General features: G+C 41.4%; 1 long non-coding RNA gene across 5 annotated transcripts in view; it reads left to right on the top strand.

Annotated features, from left to right (window-relative positions):
• Positions 1-19,256, top strand: part of LOC144782605 (uncharacterized) — an 834,782-nt gene that overhangs the window by 142,312 nt on the left and 673,214 nt on the right. For all 5 annotated transcript variants that reach the window (XR_013601169.1, XR_013601170.1, XR_013601168.1 and 2 more), the window contains exons 3-4: positions 8,607-8,724; positions 12,516-12,633. This is a non-coding gene — a long non-coding RNA (uncharacterized LOC144782605). The remainder of the gene's footprint in view (positions 1-8,606; positions 8,725-12,515; positions 12,634-19,256) is intronic.

The raw sequence follows: 19,256 nt of genomic DNA, 5'->3' as shown, positions 1-19,256 counted from the left end.
TGCTTCTGAATGTAGATATGCTTTACGTGATCACTGTAAAATTAAGACACCATAGCAGTTCCAGGTTCCTGACCCCTGTTCTCCTCCTTCCTTTGAGCAATCGATGGATCAACAATTTGGCGGAGAGGGACGATAGGATTGCAGACAAGGCGTGTCCACGCAACAAATGCGAGACCCGCAGATCCAGTTTGACGTGAAAGTCAAATGGGAGGAACCACCTCCATATCGAGCCCCTTCTCAGAAGAAAAAATTTACCACCTTGACAGCAAATTATGCCCCAGATAGTGAGAACCCTCCTCCTTGACAGGAAATGGGCCGTGACTCTCCTCAACAGCGCGGCATAAGTTACTGTAGTTTGAAAGACTGTCCACCGGTTTCTGGAGGCGAAAGCAACTAACACTTTTATAACTGTTGAAACAGTGGACACCTGCGTAGCTCCCCCAGATAGAGTTTATCATATAGTCCTTCAGATTGATGGTGATATTAAACGCACTATAAATGCTGTTTTTTGGGACAACTTGACATCTTCCTATGATATTTTACTAGCGGAGGTTGATTAGCCTCCCCCTCTGTCCTCTGTACTCCTCGCTGTGAGGAGGTGATACTTCCTTTTTTTCACAGTATGTCTCTGATGAGACTAAGCAAGCTTATTCTTCGGCGTGGGCTCTAACCTTAGCTTTGGCTTTAGATCGCAATCAGGCAGGTTGGGATAAGGATTCTCCTATGTATGCTATTCCATTATTGTCTCCCCGCAGCCCCAACGGCAGTATCCCATTAAAAGTGAAGCTAAAGTGTCAGTTAGTGACATTGTCACTTAAGTGGAATATCAGGGTGTTGTGTAGCCCTGTGTCTTGTCGATGAATAGCCCTCTTTCTCAGATATTAAAAACGGATGGTTCATATCGTATTTTTGGGAGTATAGACATTTGAATAGTCATGTCTGTACCTTTGCAGTACTGAACACACATAGTACAGCATTAGTAAATAATATTGCACATACAAAATTTAAACTACTTTAGACATTCCTAATGGTTTTTTCAGCCACACATTGGCTCCAGAGAGCCGTGACTTGACCGCGTTCAGCGCTCTCGACAATCAAAGGCGCTATGCGAAATTGCCTATGGGGTATAAGAATAGCCCCGGGGCATTTGCGGCACGTATAGTGTCGCTTTTGAATGAAATTCACTCTGATGCATTTTCTTATGTCGATGACATTTACCTGACAGATGATGAATTAAATCCTCATCTTGCGTCTGTGGATTGAATTGTCCATCGTTTTGCCGCTTTAGGTTACAAATTCAACTTTGCCAAACCTCATATAGCCTTTTTGGCCGTTCTCTTTCTTGGATATGAGTTAACCAATGCGGGTATAGAGTTAGCACCCCCAAGTGTGCTCAGCTGCAGCCTCCATCTACCCTCAATAAATTACAATAATTGCTGGGTTTCTTGAAGAATTTCGGCAGGACCTACAATCCATATATGCTCAGCGTATCAAGCTACTATTTGCTTTGATACATCCTTCCTTTTCGTCTTTCAGTTGGCTCATGGAACACACCGCTGTACTGCGCTCTTTACAGACTGATTTGCTTGCAATTCAATACTTACAAACTAGAGTGAATGCTACCAATTTGGTCATATGGATTGTACCAGGTGCAATCAGGTTCACATACGTTACTTTTAATGAGGAGCATACAGTTCCCATTGCATATAAGTTGCATCCATACACACAGGCAGAGTTGCATATTTCTTCCACTGAAAAAATATTAACGGCTGTGCAGATGGAGATTCTGAAGGAACGTCCCCTGGCTCAAGCTAAACGCATTTTTGTCACTTCTCGGGTACCTGCCTTAGAGGCAGTCACTAAGGCAAGCAGACCGAGTTGTAAAGCTCTACATCCTCAATGGATACAATTGGCTACTTCTTTGACATCGGCTGATGTCAATTTTGTTTTTGATCCTTCCTTACAAACAAGAATTTCTTCACTATGAACATGTTCATCCTCTTCTTCGGTTCTTCTTCTTGATCAATATAAGTGTGTCATTTACACTGATGGGTCAGCACAACCGGCCATTGGTTCAAAACAAACTTATTTTGCAGCTTGTGAAATTGTGGCAGGTACAATTGTGAATGGTGAATTTCAATCTCTGTTGGTTCATGCGCCGACCCTTGGAGATTGCACAGCACAATTGGCCGAGCTGCGAGCTTTACTTTTAGCTCTGGAATTTGGTGATCCTGAGAACCCTACACTTGTTGTGTGTGACTCATTTTATTGTGTACAATCTTTTAATGACAATTTGTTCGTTTGGTAACAAAAGTATTTTCGGGATTCTAAAGGTAGCGCAATTAAACATAAATCGATTTGGGTCCGGTGGCCGCTCTTATGGACCGTTTGCCACTTACACATGTTATTCATCCGCTAGGACATCAGAGTGCGGGAGCGCACGCTGCTGGTAATTCTATAGCTGATGAGGCAGCCAAATCTGCAGTAGCCACAGTTACAGTAGCAGCTATTATGAGGTCCATGACTAAAATTGACGATGATTTTTTGGCAGTGATAGCCGTGACATGGGAGGGTGCATCATTTCTGCAGGGTTTCCCTTCACGTTATACTTATCAGATGACAACTGGCAAAGTACCCTTTCAGTTCTAATCATCCATTTGCGTGTATTTATCTTGATCGTTGCGGTCTTTTAATATCCGATAATGCTTCCAAATATATTTTGGTTGCAGTGGATTCATGCTCTAGGTTCCTCTGGGTTTGGCCACAACGCTCTGCTGACACTCGTACTGTTAGAAAAATGTGCATGTCTTTATAGGGACTAATGCCTGTGACACCTTCCATTCAGACCAAGGTCCGGCTTTTGCCTCTAAGGCTTAATGTGATTCGATGAAGTACTTGGGGGTGCATGTGCATTTCTTGTCTCCATATAGGCCCGAGGGCAATTCTGTTGTGGAGCGGATGAACCGTAACAGCTATTATGAGGTCCATGACTAAAATTGACGATTATTTTTTGGCAGTGATAGCCGTGACATGGGAGGGTGCATCATTTCTGCAGGGTTTCCCTTCACGTTATACTTATCAGATGACAACTGGCAAAGTACCCTTTGACTCATCTTTTCAGTTCTAATCATTCATTTGCGTGTATTTATCTTGATCGTTGCGGTCTTTTAATATCCGATAATGCTTCCAAATATATTTTGGTTGCAGTGGATTCATGCACTAGGTTCCTCTGGGTTTGGCCACAACGCTCTGCTGACACTCGTACTGTTAGAAAAATGTGCATGTCTTTATAGGGACTAATGCCTGTGACACCTTCCATTCAGACCAAGGTCCGGCTTTTGCCTCTAAGGCTTAATGTGATTCGATGAAGTCCTTGGGGGTGCATGTGCATTTCTTGTCTCCATATAGGCCCGAGGGCAATCTGTTGTGGAGCGGATGAACCGTAACTTAAAGCAGTCTTTAACCGCAAGGGTATTAGATTGGGGTCGTGGATGGTTAACTCACCTATATGGGGTTCAAAGTGGCCTCAATAATCTCCCTCGAAGATCTCTGGGTGGGCTGACTCCATATGAAATGCTATTTGGCATTGAGATGGTTGTGCCACCCCTAGATGGTCTAGACATGGTGGCGACTGCTGCATCTTTTGACAGAGATAACCACTGTGCTATGTTACAGGAACTACAAGATACTCGAGATGCTCTGGCAAAAGCCCATTTGCCCTCACCTACGGATGCAGCTGTGCTGATTCCTGTTGCTTGCTGACTACCAAAAGTTGGTGATTTGGTCCGGAAGAAAGTGGCCAACATGAAAGAATTTGGTCCCTCATACCGTGCTCCGGACCCGGTCCTTGGCCTCAAGGGCACCAGGACTGGGATTTTACCTCCACTACCTGGATCTAAAGACAATTGCTTTATTTTAATTGAGCATGTCAAGTTACACCATATGGGCGATACTCAATAGTATGCCTACCAATATCCCACATCGAGATGTTTCATTGCAGCTTATGACCTCTGTTAGTTCTGATTCTCCCAGGCTTCCAGAAAGAGAGACCAAGTCTTCGCTATATGAGTTATCGGTTTTACCTCACACATATTCTGCCACTTTTGTGTTACCGTCCAGTGGCAGAGTCAGGTACGACTTTAAATCAAGAACAGCCCCTATTGTTTCAACTGAGTTTTAGCGTTTAGTATAGCAATCAAGATAATTTTTCTGCGGACACTAATTCAGTTGTCTCACCGCCACCTGCACGGATTTGTATTTTCACCTCATGGTTAAAGCAAACTTATCTTTTTCCACCTTGGACTTACATCTGGATCGTTTTTTCAATGGTGTTATTTTTCATGCGGATTGGATGTGTAACTGTGTTTTTCCTTTTGATTAATGGCATCTACCTACCTGAACGCTCTGCAGTGAAACAAGTGGACAGAGTATTGGCTCCACATTCTTCCTTCCATAAAATGAAAAGACACCAAGCACTCATGAACATTTCAGCTGTCCCGATTACTGATGGCATTGTTTGGGATAAAGTGCCATTCGATGTATATGGGCCAACAAAGACTCCACAAATACCATTTGTCTTCTGTGTTTCTTTGGGTGATGTTGTTGTAACAGGATTGCATTCTCATGATTGGGACGTTAATGCTGTAAATTCTTTGTATTCTGAGTTACAATATTACACTGTTTTTGATACCGAGGACTTATTCATGAATTCTGATAATTACGCTACTTTATTTTGTTATCAACATAATGGACATCGCTTTCTTCATAAAACAATCACTCAGCGTCTACACTTTAATTATACACAATGGGAGCATTGCCCTACTCCATCCAAGTGGAATCTAAAATACAAAAATGCAAGTATACATATTTTACTGGTTATAACCTTTTGGATCCAGCCTCATATTTCTTTAAATTGGCTGTCCCGACTTCAAACATGTACATGCTTACCGAGTCTAAGTTAGTTTATTGCTCATCCTTTATTACCGATTTGGCCCTGAAGGGTTACGATGTAAATGTAAATGTCACCAGACGGTCACCTTGCGGTGTCGCCTATTCGGCTTCCTGGCGCTGATACTCATACCGCTGTGGAACCCCTCCTGGCATCCCTGTGAAGTGTCCACTCCTGGGCTCCCCCAGGGTGAAGCCAGGCATCCTTAGCGCTGTTGGGGCCGGTGAGGAGGCTAAGCAAGCTATTGCCCAGAGTTGCAGCGTGGGGCCCGTGATTAGAATAGGCACCGAGGCGAGAATTACCAGGTCCGAGGAAATTGAGCCTGAGACCCCGCCGAGGCAGGAATCGAACCCTGGTCCCTGGCCAGAACTCTGCATCAGGGTCTGCCGCTCTAACCATTGAGCCACACTCCTCCTCGATTATCGGAAGGAGAATGTCGACTTGAAATCCATATGGGGCACTAGGTTTTGGCAAGTGCAGGGTACTGAGTCCTTGCACCATTCATCTCTGATGCCAACTCAAATGATATTTCTGAATCAGATGGTCCAGCAAACTACTTGTTTGGGATTGTCTACAATTTAAAATTTGAATACTCCCACTATTCCTACCGTAACACTTTATGATTAATGGCAGATAAATACCAACTACACCATCTTTCCCTTTTGTCAGGCGATATAGACCTTTCTGACTTCCTTCTGGGCCCAAGGTCCCCTCGTGCTAAACGTTTTGTGTCTGTGGCCTACAATGAGTTCCAGAAAGTATAACAAATAAGCTGCTGTACGCTTACGCCAAATAGATCAAGATAATTTGGAAAACGTTCTTGCAGATGTTGATACCAGTATTTATACATTATTGTATCCCATATACACTTTGAATAACATTGTTTCTTCTGTTATTGATATTTTTCAGAGCGAAATGTATACTTTGTATCATGGTCAGAATCCAACTTCGATCTATTATGCAGTTTGGGTGGACACTCCAAGCACCTAAAAACGAAGGGTACCATAGGATTACCTGAATGCAGCAGCATTGTTTTTAAACTTTAATTTAAACGACTAACAAAAATTGATGGCCATGAAAGATGCTACATATAGTATGTTACATATTGAAAAACTAGAACAGTTACCATTTACTGTGGCAGAGACAGATTCAGCAGTATGGTTAATACATGGAGTTCTTTCACTACCCATTTCACTGTTCCAATTCACGGCTTGCATGAAACATTTTCAGGTGGGCAGATATAAACCGCTTGGTAGCAGTTACATGCATGAGCTATGGTCCTTGCCATTCACTTTTCGTTATAAGGGTGCATAGGAAGAGGTTTTTCTTACAGGGGAGGATTGTGATTCAACTGTCGGCCATTTCCTTGTGTGCCGCCTAGTAGAACTTCACGGCGCTTGCAATGTTTCTGCACCTAATTTGGGGTGTTTTTTTAAAAGGAACCCGTGTTCCAGCTATTATTCCAACTCTTTGTTTTCCAACTACAACTATCTATTTCATAATAATCAGAACTGCTGCGGTTTGTGGGCAGGCATACCGTACATTGTCAATGTCTCACAACGAGTCACTTGTTGCAGCATCGTCCTGTTTCCCCCCGCATGGAAGTGTGGATAGTTCACTGTGGCCTTCCATTCCAACTTTTAAAACAGATTTCAATAAGCTAAGCAGACTCAAACCGCTATTGTTTTTAACAAGAACTGTCTCTCACATTGGCTCGTGAGACCTTCGAATTGCAGGTGGTGAGAACATCAAGTGAAATCCAATCATTACTTAACAATAATCTCCCCCTGCACTTTGAAGAATGAATACACCCAGGGGCAGATTTACAAGCCCCTTGCGACACTTTTGCACCGTCACTTTATCACTTCTTGTGACACAGTGGAGGCATAAACAATGCGCCACGTTGCGGCCCATTTACAATGTGACGCATCGAGGGAGATGCATTACCTTGTAAATCCCTACGCCACATAATACCTGCTTCAGGTATAATGTATGCAGGATTGCCATTCCAATGCAAGAAATCCTCATAGAAGTGACGCAGTGAAATTAACAAGATTTCACTGTGCCACTTCTAGGACACCACTGTGTCAAAACCCTTCTCCTACTTGGAGCCGGCATAAGGAGTGACACAGGGGATTAAGACTAGGCCTCCCAATGCATTGCTGGAGTTGCGTCATGCTTGTGGCACGACTCCAGCAGTGCATGACTATTTGCGCCGACAGATGCATGAGAATTTCTGATGCATCTCTCAGTCCTTGGGCCATGGTACGCCATATTGTAAATACGACGCTTCCACTTGATGACATTGGGACACTAGTTCTCATCTGTAAAAGTACATTTCACACCTTTTACTTTAAAATATACTTCACAAGCCTCTTTTTTCAGGGTTCACTCATCAAGAACTTTATAGGGGGAATTAGAAAGGTTTTTCCTTTTCCTGTCAGGAGACCATCTCCTTCCTTGGAGTTAAACATAGTTCTCTCTATTCTTATGAGCCGTCAATTAGAACTGCTCCACAAACCCTTTCTAGTGCATTTAACTTTGAAGACAGCTTTATTCGCAACTATTACTTCAGCACGTAGGGTTAGTGAGATCCAAGCATTTTTTTAAGAACCTTACATAATTTTACACTAGAGTAAGGTAGTGATAAGGACACACCCTAGTTTTCTACTAAAGGCAGTTTCAAACTTGCATAATAAACCTACCTACATTTATTCAGAATCATTATCACCCTGCAAAAGGATCTCATCATAATATAGACATAAATACTAGATGTTGCGTACATATTACCGACAGGACACAAAACCTTACAAATACCAAGCTTCTTTTTCTCAATTATGGTCATGTTAATTTATCAATATCTGCTATGAAACAGTCTACCTTGAAATAGATAGTTTACTGTATCCTTCTTTGTTACCAAAAGGCTAACAAGTCCTTGACTAGTAAACCTAGAGCTTACTCTGCTGTTGCTGGGCTACTACTAGTACTCTGCTGAGAAATATACCAATAGCAGACTTCTGCAGAGCGGCCACCTAGAAGTCTATTGCTCTTTCACAAGACATTAGTCTGTGGAATCAGACCCAATGAAAGAGTAGGGTAGGTCTTGGTGAGGAACCATTTTGAATGGTGTGTTTTGCTTATTATCTTAGCTATACTTTCTTAGCAGATATGCTTGAGATCCTTTACAGTGCCTGTGCCTATTAATGGAGTTCCTGTAGAAGAGAAGAAAGATTTTGTTACCTGGAATCCTAGATTTCACCCATGGAATCTTCATGAAAGTCATAAGGAACCTGAAATCCTCATTGGGAGGAAAATGTATATTGTAATGCCACGATCCCATATATTTAAAACAATTTGAACTGGCCAAGATGCCCCAGACAGGGAATGCTAGGATAATGGGAGAGTAGGCTTCATTAAGGGAACAGTGCCAATTTTCCAACCTTTAGAGACGGAGACCTATCTATCTACGTTGCTCCTGGCTGCCTCCATTTTGTTTTTAAAATAGTTGGTGATTCTGGTTATTCTAGAGACAGTGGTTAAATTTAAATTGATTGGCAGTTGGTGATTCTTAAAGAAAAAGAAAAATGAAATTAGTCAACAGAGCCTATAAATACTCTTCCAAGATGATTCCTTATTTTAATTTTTTTTTTCTCCATAGAAAAGTTTCTGCATATGAATTTGTATTGTGAAGTGCTCTGGGATTCTGTGCGTAGACTTGTGTGCTCAGTGCGTATGACTTTAATGAAGATTTTCCTGGAGGTAATCTAGAATTTCAGGCAAGTAACTTTTCATCATTGTTATTGCTAACTATCAATCGTATAACACATATTCTGAGTTCAATTTGAATAACCTGGGTTTGCCCGTTCTATTTTATATTTGAGAAAACAATTAATGCATAATTAAGAGAAACAATCTAGAACTTTACTATTCATAAAAGTAGTTCAGGAAATGCACTCTTCAATCACAAATGCAGGCTTAGAGGCTGGAGGAAAACACCTGTGCGTCAGAGATGTTGGCGATATCTTGACTAGTACTGAGCTGGTAAAAAGATGTCACCTAATTTGATAAGACAAATTCAAAATTGTTATAAAACAGCAAACTCATATGCAAATATTCAGAACGAATAGGTAAATTGTTGACACAAACACAGGGTAAAGAGGTAGCTCACTGAATAATGAATCAATAGATAATATAATTGGGGAGATGTTAAATAACTGTTACCACCAACTTTATTAAACCTCATTTAAATAGGAATCCATCAACATAATATAATTTCCCTGCTTAGCTATTTTTTCTCACCAGTACAAAAGTGGAGGGGATTTCACTCGAGAAAGGGGTTTTAATGGAGACTTGAAATCCATATGGGGCATTAGGTTTTGGCAAGTGCAGGGTACTGAGTCCTTGCACCATTCATCTCTGATGCCAACTCAAATGATATTTCTGAATCAGATGGTCCAGCAAACTACTTGTTTGGGATTGGCTACAATTTAAAATTTGAATACTCCCACTATTCCTACCGCAACACTTTATGATTAATGGCAGATAAATACCAACTACACCATCTTTCCCTTTTGTCAGGCGATATAGACCTTTCTGACTTCCTTCTGGGCCCAAGGTCCCCTCGTGCTAAACGTTTTGTGTCTGTGGCCTACAATGAGTTCCAGAAAGTATAACAAATAAGCTGCTGTACGCTTACGCCAAATAGATCAAGATAATTTGGAACACGTTCTTGCAGATGTTGATACCAGTATTTATACATTATTGTATCCCATATACACTTTGAATAACATTGTTTCTTCTGTTATTGATATTTTTCAGAGCGAAATGTATACTTTGTATCATGGTCAGAATCAACTTCGATCTATTATGCAGTTTGGGTGGACACTCCAAGCACCTAAAAACGGAAGGGTACCATAGGATTACCTGAATGCAGCAGCATTGTTTTTAAACTTTAATTTAAACGACTAACAAAAATTGATGGCCATGAAAGATGCTACATATAGTATGTTACATATTGAAAAACTAGAACAGTTACCATTTACTGTGGCAGAGACAGATTCAGCAGTATGGTTAATACATGGAGTTCTTTCACTACCCATTTCACTGTTCCAATTCACGGCTTGCATGAAACATTTTCAGGTGGGCAGATATAAACCGCTTGGTAGCAGTTACATGCATGAGCTATGGTCCTTGCCATTCACTTTTCCTTATAAGGGTGCATAGGAAGAGGTTTTTCTTACAGGGGAGGATTGTGATTCAACTGTCGGCCATTTCCTTGTGTGCCGCCTAGTAGAACTTCACGGCGCTTGCAATGTTTCTGCACCTAATTTGGGGTGTTTTTTAAAAGGAACCCGTGTTCCAGCTATTATTCCAACTCTTTGTTTTCCAACTGCAACTATCTATTTCATAATAATCAGAACTGCTGCGGTTTGTGGGCAGGCATACCGTACATTGTCAATGTCTCACAACGAGTCACTTGTTGCAGCATCGTCCTGTTTCCCCCCGCATGGAAGTGTGGATAGTTCACTGTGGCCTTCCATTCCAACTTTTAAAACAGATTTCAATAAGCTAAGCAGACTCAAACCGCTATTGTTTCAACAAGAACTGTCTCTCAAGTTGGCTCGTGAGACCTTCGAATTGCAGGTGGTGAGAACATCAAGTGAAATCCAATCATTACTTAACAATAATCTCCCCCTGCACTTTGAAGAATGAATACACCCAGGGGCAGATTTACAAGCCCCTTGCGACACTTTTGCACTGCCACTTTATCACTTTTTGTGACACAGTGGAGGCATAAACAATGCGCCACGTTGCGGCCCATTTACAATGTGACGCATCGAGGGAGATGCATTACCTTGTAAATCCCTACGCCACATAATACCTGCTTCAGGTATAATGTATGCAGGATTGCCATTCCAATGCAAGAAATTCTCATAGAAGTGACGCAGTGAAATTAACAAGATTTCACTGTGCCACTTCTAGGACACCACTGTGTCAAAACCCTACTCCTACTTGGAGCCGGCATAAGGAGTGACACAGGGGATTAAGACTAGGCCTCCCCATGCATTGCTGGAGTTGCGTCATGCTTGTGGCACGACTCCAGCAGTGCATGACTATTTGCGCCGACAGATGCATGAGAATTTCTGATGCATCTCTCAGTCCTTGGGCCATGGTACGCCATATTGTAAATACGACGCATCCACTTGATGACATTGGGACACTAGTTCTCATCTGTAAAAGTACATTTCACACCTTTTACTTTAAAATATACTTCACAAGCCTCTTTTTTCAGGGTTCTCTCATCAAGAACTTTATAGGGGGAATTAGAAAGGTTTTTCCTTTTCCTGTCAGGAGACCATCCCCTTCCTTGGAGTTAAACATAGTTCTCTCTATTCTTATGAGCCGTCAATTAGAACTGCTCCACAAACCCTTTCTAGTGCATTTAACTTTGAAGACAGCTTTATTCGCAACTATTACTTCAGCACGTAGGGTTAGTGAGATCCAAGCATTTTTTTAAGAACCTTACATAATTTTACACTAGAGTAAGGTAGTGATAAGGACACACCCTAGTTTTCTACTAAAGGCAGTTTCAAACTTGCATAATAAACCTACCTACATTTATTCAGAATCATTAATACCCTGCAAAAGGATCTCATCGTAATATAGACATAAATACTAGATGTTGCGTAAATGTTACCTAGACAGGACACAAAACCTTACAAATACCAAGCTTCTTTTTCTCAATTATGGTCATGTTAATTTATCAATATCTGCTATGAAACAGTCTACCTAGAAATAGATAGTTTACTGTATCTTTCTTTGTTACCAAAAGGCTAACAAGTCCTTGACTAGTAAACCTAGAGCTTACTCTGCTGTTGCTGGGCTACTACTAGTACTCTGCTGAGAAATATACCAATAGCAGACATCTGCAAAGCGGCCACCTAGAAGTCTATTGCACTTTCACAAGACATTAGTCTGTGGAATCAGACCCAATGAAAGAGTAGGGTAGGTCTTGGTGAGGAACCATTTTGAATGGTGTGTTTTGCTTATTATCTTAGCTATACTTTCTTAGCAGATATGCTTGAGATCCTTTACAGTGCCTGTGCCTATTAATGGAGTTCCTGTAGAAGAGAAGAAAGATTTTGTTACCTGGAATCCTAGATTTCACCCATGGAATCTTCATGAAAGTCATAAGGAACCTGAAATCCTCATTGGGAGGAAAATGTATATTGTAATGCCACGATCCCATATATTCAAAACAATTTGAACTGGCCAAGATGCCCCAGATAGGGAATGCTAGGATAATGGGAGAGTGGGCTTCATTAAGGGAACAGTGCCAATTTTCCAACCTTTAGAGACGGAGACCTATCTATCTACGTTGCTCCTGGCTGCCTCCATTTTGTTTTTAAAATAGTTGGTGATTCTGGTTATTCTAGAGACAGTGGTTAAATTTAAATTGATTGGCAGTTGGTGATTCTTAAAGAAAAAGAAAAATGAAATTAGTCAACAGAGCCTCTAAATACTCTTACAAGATGATTCCTTATTTTAATATTTTTTTTCTCCATAGAAAAGTTTCTGCATATGAATTTGTATTGTGAAGTGCTCTGGGATTCTGTGCGTAGACTTGTGTGCTCAGTGCGTATGACTTTAATGAAGATTTTCCTGGAGGTAAACTAGAATTTCAGGCAAGTAACTTTTCATCATTGTTATTGCTAACTATCAATCGTATAACACATATTCTGAGTTCAATTTGAATAACCTGGTTTTGCCCGTTCTATTTTATATTTGAGAAAACAATTAATGCATAATTAAGAGAAACAATCTAGAACTTTACTATTCATAAAAGTAGTTCAGGAAATGCACTCTTCAATCACAAATGCAGGCTTAGAGGCTGTAGGAAAGCACCTGTGCGTAAGAGATGTTGGCGATATCTTGACTAGTACTGAGCTGGTAAAAAGATGTCACCTAATTTGATAAGACAAATTCAAAATTGTTATAAAACAGCAACCTCATATGCAAATATTTAGAACGAATAGGTAAATTGTTGACACAAACACAGGGTAAAGAGGTAGCTCACTGAATAATGAATCAACAGATAATATAATTGGGGAGATGTTAAATAACTGTTACCACCAACTTTATTAAACCTCATTTAAATAGGAATCCATCAACATAATATAATTTCTCTGCTTAGCTATTCTTCCTCACCAGTACAAAAGTGGAGGGGATTTCACTCGAGAAAGGGGTCACTTCCATGCTCATGACAAGGTCAGCTCGTCATGCAGTACACTGGAGCTGTGCTAATGACGAGCTGACCTTGTCATGAACAATGGGAATCCACAATCTGCAGCACCCAGCGGGAATTGCCTTAGCATCCAAGGTGTTAATGGAGACTATCCGATAACGTGATAGCTAACCATAAGAATGCCAAGCTGGTGAACGCCATACCATCACTGGCAAATTTCAGATACATTAAAATGAATTTTTGAATCGCATGTATAACCTGATTCTAGAAACCTAGGAAACAGGTTCATCTCCTTGTTGTAGGAAGGAAATAATTATCTATGTATCTAGTAAAACTGGCAAGGACACTCCGATTTGTTGTTTAATTAGCACCAAATATATACTTTCAACGTATGCCAGTAGAGTTATTCATGCAGAAAACATATTACAAAGATCATCAGCATTTATCCCAGAGGGGCAATGAGTCGTCACACACACTACATGAAAGAAGCCATAATGCTGCCCAAAATGCTTGGTATGAAGTACCCACATGAAATGAGTATATTATAGAACTTCAAAGTGAAAGGAAAGTTCTTGCTATATCCAGGAACCTATGATACCCAGGATATCGAAATAAGGATCATATTATATATTTACAGATAAAGTGAGAACTTGCACTATTTTAATGTAAATAGAGGTTTCAACTGAGATAAATACCATCCTCCTTGAGGTATGTCCATCAACCTTGCCTCAATAAATTATGGTCCTGAAGAAGTTGCACTACATCTCAGTCCTAGCACTGAAACACATGTAGATAAAATTTTGTACCACCACTGGCAGTGAGTTTGCTATAAACATGGTCTTACTGAAGAACGAATATGTCTATATAATTGCACTTTGATGAATTTAGTAATGGTAGGTTTTATTTGCAAATTAGGGCCAGATGTACTAACATTAGGTAGTTTGATTTCCAATGTGCGATTCTTACGATTTGGAAATCGCAATTCCTAATGTACTAAAGAATTATTTTTAAAATAGCGAATCCTGGGTGGGTTGCAAACCGGTCTACCTCATGAATATTAATTGCCCACTATGAATGATAGCAATCACAGGGATGGTGGCATGCCGGTGACAGCAGATCACCATGTCTGTGATTGATTTTAAATAAAGCAAACTTTTTTTAATGCTGCCCATTTTCCTTAAAAGAAAACGGGATGCATTTAAAAAAAAAAAAATTATACTTTTAAGTTTCATTTTTTAAGAACAGACAGTGGTCTTTTAGCCCACTGCCTACTCTTAAAACACATGTGGAGACCCCTTCCTATTTACAAATGGCTTCCCACCTCCTTCAAGGAGTTGAATTTTTTTTTTTTTATGACTGGAATTCGATCGCAAAACATTAATACATGCCAATACGAATTGGTATTTGGAAAGGATGCCCTAAACATGCCAATTCCAAATACTGAATTGCAAACTCAAATGGTGAATCAGTGGCAAGTTACAGATTCGCAATTTTGCTTTTGTGCATAAAAAAATATTTTTGGGGTGGCAAACAGTCCAATTCACAGAATCAGACAGTTTGCGGCCTCAAAAAAGCTTTGTGCATGTGGCCATCAGTACATTGATGTGTGGCAGTGTGATTTTTTTTCTGTATATATGTTTTTCAAATGTTTGATAAATATCCCATGCTACAATATATGCGTTAAGAATTGAAGACTTCTGCATTATATATTTTTTCATTATATGAAGAAGATCTGGAAATAAAAATAATGCAGTCATTGACGATAAATTGTCTGTCCACATTTGATTTAATCAATTGGCCAAGTGGGAATTTTGTATGTAAAGAATTGCATGGTAAGCCTTTATCTGCTGTCACTAGTCTCGGTGAAAAAGCCTACCTTCAGGTCACCTAAGTACCACAATTAAAACATTGGGGCCCTGGTTCATTAACAGCATGCTCTTAATTAAAACCTTGGACAAAAATATACATCAATAGCACCTTGGAGACACCATTCCTAAACCAAAGCAATGTTGGTCATTTTGCCTCTCGTGTTACACATTTTCGGTCTACTGTAGTTTATCACTTTTGTCAATAGCCTGGCCAATCCAAGCTACCCTGATAAGGATGGTTTTATTATCCTAACCTTCCTTATGGTACTAGGTTTGATCTCCCACCCAAGCAACCCTGGTTTAAAGCTAAATATTCTCCCATTGCAGTAATCCCAACCAACACCACAGGGATGAACATACCAACATATTAGGAGATATTCAACCAATGAACTTTGGCATTACTGCCTCCAAGACAATTGGTGATCGCTTACCAGCTTGTCTGTTCTCTGTAAGCCTGATATCAATCAGAGAACAAGCCACACCAGGACTTATTGTTTAAAGGGCTGGATGGCTCAGCAGAAATGTGATAGGATCATGATGTCTCTTGAGGCATTGCAAATATTGCATCTATAGACACAACCCATTATTCTATGGCAGGAGAGATGCAATCTGTACTTGAAATAGTGTTTTAGATTTTCTGCAAGTTAACTTGTCCCAAAAGGGTCCTCACAGGGAAATCTGCTCTTAATTAATCTTATGTCAGCAGCCTGGTGCATAAGAGCTACTACCACCACTTTCTCCCCTTGTCAGCGCATACTAATGTGCTTCATATATTGACAACCACTATTGATCCATGCATATCCACAGGGCACCTTTATCTACTTGTTTTCAGCAAATTCCTAGGAGGGCCCCAAAACTGTTTTGGTTATTAGTTAGATGTATTACTCCTCCTAATGATCCATTCTATTTCTTCTTTGGCTCAGTAGCTTGCATTGCAGTGCTTCCCATTTTGTCATTAGCTGTAGGATTTAGGTATATTCAATCCAGCTCATGGCTGTGCTCTGTCTACTGCCTTATATCTACGTTCCATCTAGTACTGTTGTGCAGGGATGCTGAACAAAGGGGGTCCAAACCTGCTGGAGACACTGGATTTCATCATTAGGATAGTACATGATCTCAATCTGAGTGTGGCAGGAACACTTTCTGTCGGTGAAGCTCTACACAAGTGGTGAGAGAGAGGGAGAAGGTGCTTGGTACCTGACGGCGACATTTCTGATGGATTTTCAAGATCTTGGGAAGAGGAGGCAAATGCCCAGGAGTTAACTGCCCTCCTGGGGCAAATTTCTAACTTGCATGAGAGACTTCATTGCACTGCCAGGTCGAGTACCATGCATTGACGAGCAAGGCTCTTGAGTGACATTGCTTTTTTGGAGTAAACAAGTCTCTCTTTCTGGGCACATTACCAATGATTTTTTTAATATCAAATACACCCTACTCCCAGTGGGCAAGTTAGGGGAAACACTATCCATCTGTTCTGAGGGCTGTGGTGTTTACACCAGGTGGTGCAGCCTAACTCCCAGTGTTGACATAGACCGTTGCTGTCATACCCTAGCAAGGTCTGGTCTCACCTCTGCAGTCCATCTTAGCTCCTACTCCGAGAATAATGGTATTGGAACAGAGTAGTCCGTGAAGTCAGAGTGAGAAACCTGTCCCAAGAGAAGATAAAAGACCCCACTTTCTCCCAGTTCTTTGTCATGATATCATCATTATCCCAGGATCACTGCAGACTATTCTATTCTATTCTAAAAGGGCTTATGTAGCGCATAGCTACCTGTATCCATTCCAGCGCTGATAGTGCAGCACATAAACTATCACTTGGCCCTTGGGAGGAGTTTACAGGAAACCATTCTGGAAAAGCTAGGTTTTCAGTGATTTGCCGAAAGGGAAGCTCCTTTTCAATTGATCGAAGAGAAAACGGAAGGCTGTTCCACAATTTCGCTGCATTATATCAGAAACGCTCCCTCAGTGTTTTGCTCTCTTAACCTCTTCAGCGCTCATGACGAGGTCAGCTCGTCATGAGCTACGGCGCTCCCGTGACCGCGCTCTTAACTTGGAACGCTCGCACGCTGGGCTGATTCCCCTGCTGTGCTGAACGTTCCATTGGAACGGGCGCGGTCATGACGAGCTCGGCTCGTCATGAGCCCCGGAGCGCTGTGGCTCATGACGAGCTGACCTCGTCAGGAGCATGGGGGCGCTGTACGCGCCCTCTGCCCCCCAGCACAGCGGGGGAATCCCGCCAGCGGCAAAGGGGTTAATGAAAGTTGTCTTGGCCAGGTAGGCATTAGAGGAGTGCAACGATCTTCCGGGTGTGTAGAAAGATATCAGTGAACGAGTGATCTGAGGACCTTTATTGCTAATTGCCCTATGAGGGATGCAGAGTGACTGTCAGCCACAGGAAGCCAGTGAAGGAGGAACAGGGCTTTTCGGGCAGATTGATCTCTCGATATGTTGTGCAGAAGCCGAGGGCAGAGTTCTGTACTATCTGCAGCTTCTTTATTGTGGCTTTGGATGCTCCCAAATTAGGCAAATTGTTGTAGTCCTGGTGAGAGAGAATGAGCACCTGGAATACCAGTCTTTGGGCCCGATGTAGCTGGCAAATACCGGTCGGAAACGGCCGAATTCGGCCGTTTCCGACCGGTATTTGGCATCTTGAGATGTAGGGGGCCAGATTTGACAGATTCTGTAAATTTACCGAATCGGTAAATTTACAGAATCTGTAAAATACCGAATCGGTATTTTTACCGATTCGGTACCTTCCAGATGTAGGTGGGACTCTTCTGAGTCCCAAAGGCCCTACAAATTCGGTATTTTACCACCCAGTCCAATTGGGTGTTAAAATACCGAATTCAGGTGTGCATGCACATGTGTGCATGCACACCTAGCCATGTGACAGAAAGGGCATGTCTGTGTGCCACATGGCGCACATGCCTATTTTTGGGGTGCCAGAGGGTGTCAAAGTGACACCCCCTGCACCCTTGCAAAATTCGGTATTGACCGATTCTGTAATTACAGAATCGGTATTGCCCATCGATTCCTATGGGCTTCAAGGCCCATAGGAATCAATGGGCAATACCGATTCGGTATTTACAGATTCGGTAAATACCGAATCTTAACCATTCGGTATTTACAGAATCTGTAATACCTACATCTCCCCCTTTCATATTTACCGACTCTTAAATACAGAATCGGTAAAATTCGGTATTTAAGAGTCGGTAAATATGAATTACCTACATCTGGCCCTTTTTGAGGTAAAAAGCAGAAGAGTTAGAATTTTGCACAACAACCTCAGCATACCGAAACAGGTGGCTGCAAGATGTACAGCTTGGGTGTCAGATTAAAGATATTTTTCCAGCCACATTCCTAGTCTTTCATAACTAATTTTAGAGTTGGTGGGGGGTGGGGGGGGGGGCTGGGGCCTAGGTAGCTTGGCCATCCCAAATCGAAGAATGGATTGGGATTGTTGCCGAAGATTATTAGCTCAGTTTTGTCTCTGTTAAATTTGAAACGGGAGCTTTTCATCCATTAGGTGACCATCACAAGGCAGGCGCCTAGTGAGAGCGATGCAGAACCATGATTCTGGGAAAGAGAAAAAAACAATTGTGTGTAATCTTAATTGTTGAGGCTATTCCTGACATCATTCTGGCTAACGCTTAAACGAAAAAAAGCTACAATTCTTCCTAGTTGACAAATATCCCTGTTTTTTTATTATGAGGATTAATAGGCATGAAAGGCAGAGTCTATGTGTTGCAGTACTACCTTTGAGCAAATTCATTCTCAATGGGAGGATTTTTACTGATTTTGATTTCTTGGTACCAGTTGGGGCTTACTGTTGTGGCTGTTTTTTCATGACATGTGACGACATTTCGCCACCTATGCTTGCTGAAGTTTTATGAATACTCCTCTAGTTAAGACCTGTGTATGTAGTACTGGTGACACCTGTGTGCTGTCTGAGCTCTGAATACTGTAGAAGAAGCATCTGTGTATGAGAGGCTAATACTTGTAAAGTTCAGATGTCCATGGCCTACAATTGAGCATTTAGCATTGTTTTTCCATTCTGCACTTCTAAGTGGATTCTCTATTATCACACATGACCGTGGCTCTCTCTGCTGGTAAAGTGCCACTGAGCTGGAAACAGGCCAACATTCTTCCACTCTTAAGAAAGCATTTGGCCGATCACACTGATTCAGCCAACTAT

The sequence above is a fragment of the Lissotriton helveticus genome, chromosome 9, assembly GCF_964261635.1.
Source record: "Lissotriton helveticus chromosome 9, aLisHel1.1, whole genome shotgun sequence".
Lineage (NCBI taxonomy): Eukaryota > Metazoa > Chordata > Amphibia > Caudata > Salamandridae > Lissotriton > Lissotriton helveticus.
The sequence above is the reverse complement of the archived record's forward strand: the minus strand, read 5'-3'. Positions and strand labels throughout refer to the sequence as shown.